At 38.9% G+C, this 4565-nt stretch overlaps 1 long non-coding RNA gene across 1 annotated transcript; it reads right to left on the reverse strand.

The window, feature by feature from the left end:
• Window positions 1-535: 535 nt before the first annotated feature.
• LOC146437841 (uncharacterized) lies at window positions 536-2310 on the reverse strand. Its single transcript, XR_014851986.1, has 3 exons — window positions 2236-2310; window positions 1220-1309; window positions 536-972 (listed from the first exon to the last, which is right to left on the reverse strand). It is a non-coding gene; the product is annotated as an uncharacterized LOC146437841 (long non-coding RNA).
• Between the last annotated feature and the right edge of the window lie 2255 nt (window positions 2311-4565).

Raw genomic sequence — 4565 nt, forward strand, 5'->3', positions numbered from 1 at the left:
GGATCTGAGGTGAAGAACTTTCTGAAGTGAATTTAGCTGAGTTTCAGACATTCTCTGTGTAGCTTTACATTTTTCTTACAAGTACTTTTATCTTTTTGCTCACAGCTGCTGGACAAACCACAGCTGTGTAGAGGACTCTGCATCTCCCTTGCCTCTTAGTAGATAATTCAGAGCTCAGTGAGGTGAGTGACAACTACTTCTATCACTGCACTATTCTGTTCCCTAAATTTCAGACCTCCCAGCACTCTGCAAGTATTCCCAGCTGCTTTGCAACCCATGGACATTTTACCCAGACAAAACACAGAATATCCTGAGCTGGAAGGAACCTGTACAGATCACTGAGCCTGAGTCCTGGCTCTGCACAGGATAACCACAAACCCCAGCTGGGACTGTCTGCTAACACCCTGACCTTTCCTCAGAGGCTCAGCTTCCTTCATTCCCAGTTGTGATCCAATCAACCAAACCTCACTTGCACTTGTTCAGAACACTTTAGCAAACATTTTTGGTCTTTCAGTTCCTACCATCTGTGCTCAGGTTGGTTTTCAAGCAGATCAGCTGATTTAAAAGTACTTTCTTCTCTCAGTTCATCTTCTGTCTCCTCAGTAATTTAGAAGCCTTGCCTTGCTGGACTCTCTTATTAGTTTCAGGCCTTGGCTATCAACCTATATTAGCATCAACAACAGCCTCTTCCAAAGCTTTTAAAGGGATTTTTGTTCACTTGTGCTGTAACATTAACTGCTTCCTTCAAATGTGTATATACTTCAAGTTGCACGTTGCTAGTGCTTCTATTTCCTTGACAGCATTAAAGGCTCTTGCTCTGATTAGCAACCCAAACAAGATTTCAGCTTCATGTTGCTGTTGTTCAGTTGTTGGCAATTTTTCTCACACTTTTACACTTAAAAGAATAGAGATGGTGAACAGGAAAATATTCCAGAGGCTAGATGTTGGAAGGGTCAGCTGGGCAGTAGATTACTAGAAAAATCAAAGACAGAAGAAGCATTAGAATTCAGTACCAGTAAGGCCTCAATGCCAACTTTAATGATTTTCAATATTCAAAAAAACCCACTCCAAACCCAAAGAATCTTCTTTCTTTTCTTTGATAAAAAGACTTTTTTAGGTTTTTTTTCCAAAATGAGAACTGGAAAAAAGCAATTGGCTGTACAGGGGTCTTCTTACTAGATCTCAAGCCCTGGGGAATCCCATGGGACTGGGGACTCACCTGGGCAGACAAACACTTTTCCATCACCCTCAACTCTTTGAGAGAGCAAACTCTGGCAGAGCTTCATATCAAAAGATCTGAGCACCTGAGCTGGGAAAATCAAACCCAGAATTAGAGTACTTTGGTGCTATTTCTAGAACACCACTGGGATGGTACCTGCTTACCTTAGCTTAGTCTATTTTTAACTTAATTCAGCTGGATAGCAAACTTTGTTGCACGCAGATCTGTCTCCAGAAAAAACTAACATAGCATTTACAAAAACAAGGTAATTCAAAGTATTTCTCTGTCTGGTTATTTGCTGACTTAGAATAATTTCCAAGGAGACATTCTGAAAGCTGTCCAATAGCTTCTGGCATTTAGGAGGGAGGCCATGCTTACTTTATGTGGGTCAGCTCTGCCCTCAGATATGTGATTTTATTTTCAGTGAGTTTCCTATGCTGTACACCTTCATCCAAGCACAAAATTAATTAAGCCCTTTGTGCCCAATTATTGGCTCTCTTAAGCTGTGTTGAATTACATGTGTTCTTCCCAAAAATACGTTATATCTGTACAGAAAATTAGGACTGAATGCACTGTTAGATACTTCTCTGGGATTAAAAAAAACAAAACCAAACACTTAAACAAAACAAACAAACAAAAAAGCCACAAAAAATCCCAACACTCCAGCTTCTCCACCCACCAAAAAAAAAAAACCAACAAAAAAGACAGGAAAAACCTCCTCCCTTCAAGCCCATTCTATGTCTGTGTAAATGAGAACTAAACCCTCACTCCTCATGCACAGTTGAACTCGTTGTGATGAGAATAGCAGCCCTGTGATTGCCACTCCTGAGTCTTATTTTGAATAATTTTATTGGCGGTTTGGTTGCTGTCTGTAAAGATGAGGCCACATCTGGTCAAGTGTGCAGTCAGTAGGTTCAAGGCTTCTATTCCCAAATGAACATTGCAATATTCAGACAGTTTACTGACCAGTTTCTCTTTTTATAGACCTTGGATGTAGAGAATTAAACAGCATTTACCTCCCAGAAGCTGTTGCCTTCTTAGACCATCTGGGTAATGAGAGTATCATTTACACCACATAAAACTGTGACATCTGGAAAGGAAAAGGCCATTCTGATAAGCTCACACATCCAAGCAGAACAAACCAGCTTTTATCAGCTTTTCTCAGTTTGTGGGGTGGCTTGCTTTTTTTGCAGTTTGTTTTGATTTTAAATAGTGGAGTTGGAGTAAATGAGTGTTTGTTTAAAAAAAAAAAATTGTAAAAATAGACAAATAGAGTATTTCCAATGAAGAAAAGCATCTTCAATTCACACTGCAAACAACTAAAAATATGAGAAGAACAGTCAGGATTTCTTTATAAACAAGCATGAACAACCCAAGAACATAATGCAAACCTAAATTTCATAGTCACAGGGAAGAGAAGGTCTATATTTCAATATTATCAGAGTTGTCATGTCATTACCATTGTATAGGCTCCTACTTTTTAACGCTTACATATTTATTAAAGAATGCAAAGATGAACTTTGAAATAATGCCATTTTACTAAGAGGATTGCATCACTAAGAACACAAAAAAAAAAAAACAACCCCACACAGTAATTCCAGTTCTGTTCCCCACAGTAAACTAACATGCACACTCAGTTTGTTATGTTTACCAGTCCAAGAATAGGCATTTTCTGCATGCCATATTCCCCTCTTTATTTTATTGAAGGTGGCTCATCTCGGGCACAAAAACCCATCTTATTGAGTCCATGTGCAGCATCACCTTTCTGCAGTCAGACCAACTGGACAGTGACACTGACAACGTGTTAATTTATGTGTCTCCTGGAGGCCTAAATTAAGGGACAACATCAAGGGCACGAGTGTCACCAAATCTTCCCACGGCATACAAAAGCACACCTGCATTTAGTAGATCTGTGTCCCCATCATGATCCAGCCAAATTCCTAACTTTGCATTGTTTTTTCCATGCAAGTGCTTTCTCCAAGACCAGCATTCCCAGGAAGCCTGGATTGACTGCAGCTATCCTTAGGTGTTGGGTGGGATGAAGTTCCTTCCCTGGCCCAGATTAATCACAACACATAAGACATTGGCCTTTTTTTGGGTCCTATTTTTCAAATAAAATGCACAAAAAGTTAGGAGTATCCTAGAACCTAATTTTTATATGTTAAAGAGTCAGGATTCAAACCCAAAGGCTGCTGTGCTGGGATTGCACTGCCTAAACAAAATCACTCTTATTCTTCTGGAAATATCAGGTTAAGCACTACATAACTGCAAAATCAGGGCAGCTCTTGAACTCCCCAAATACAACTCTGCTATATTCTCTCTTTGGATGCAATTCTGGGAAGGTTCCTTATATTAGCTGCTCTCTTTTTTCTCTGCATATTTTTCTGGAATTGTTTTTCAAATATTAAAATGGCCACTTAGCCATGCTAAACTTCTCATCCTCCTTATCTGATGGCAAGCACCATACCAGAAATCTTACCAAAAATGCCACCACCTCTATAATTTTCTTTCTAGCTCTGTTCAGTGTCTGATTTACAGCAGATACTGATGTGTCAATGTAATAAATATAATGTAGTAAAAATCAGAATTCTTAATTATTTAGGTTTAATTTAATTCTATTTTATTGTTATGTCATTGAAACACTTCACTGAGGACTCCTCATTTACGGGCATGAATAACCCAAGTAAATAGTCCCAGGGACATCACAGACACATTAATTCAGTTAAATGCAGCCTAAAACAAGACAGGATCCCAAACGGATCAGAGAGATACAGAAAACTCACATCTAGTCCTTGAAGTGCCCACATTCCTACCAATAAAAGTCATCTCTTTCTCCACATGTTTAGGTTTTGTATCTTTTCTGACAAACAGAAGTTTTTATCAGAAATGCCAATTCCTGTTCCCACATTGATGGTTACATTTGCTGCACCATAATTTCTTAAATATCCAGTCCAAGAGATCAGGTTTTATTAACAACAAGGATTAATTTCAGTGACAGATCAAATATGACCATGGCTTCCTTGCAGCTGTAAAAATTGTTTAAAAGCAGGAATATTTCTTCAAGCTGGGGAAAAGCAAGACCAAGCTGTACCTAGGTTTTCAAATATTTTCTTTCTATAAAAGCACAAATAAATTTTTCCTCAGAGAGTCTAGAATAACTGTTTCAGAGAGTGAACCAATCATAAAATTACTGTGAAAATTATTCCTGAAGAAAGAGCACTGATAGCTAGGACATGACCCCCACCAGGGTCAGTTGTAACTAAAACCATATCAAGGCACCCAGGAGCATCCTTGGCTTTGGATGCACATCCTGGCAATGAACAACTTTGAAACAGGGAGCCTGAAA

The sequence above is a fragment of the Lichenostomus cassidix genome, chromosome 4, assembly GCF_008360975.1.
Source record: "Lichenostomus cassidix isolate B80296 chromosome 4, HeHo_3.0, whole genome shotgun sequence".
NCBI classification, from domain to species: domain Eukaryota; kingdom Metazoa; phylum Chordata; class Aves; order Passeriformes; family Meliphagidae; genus Lichenostomus; species Lichenostomus cassidix.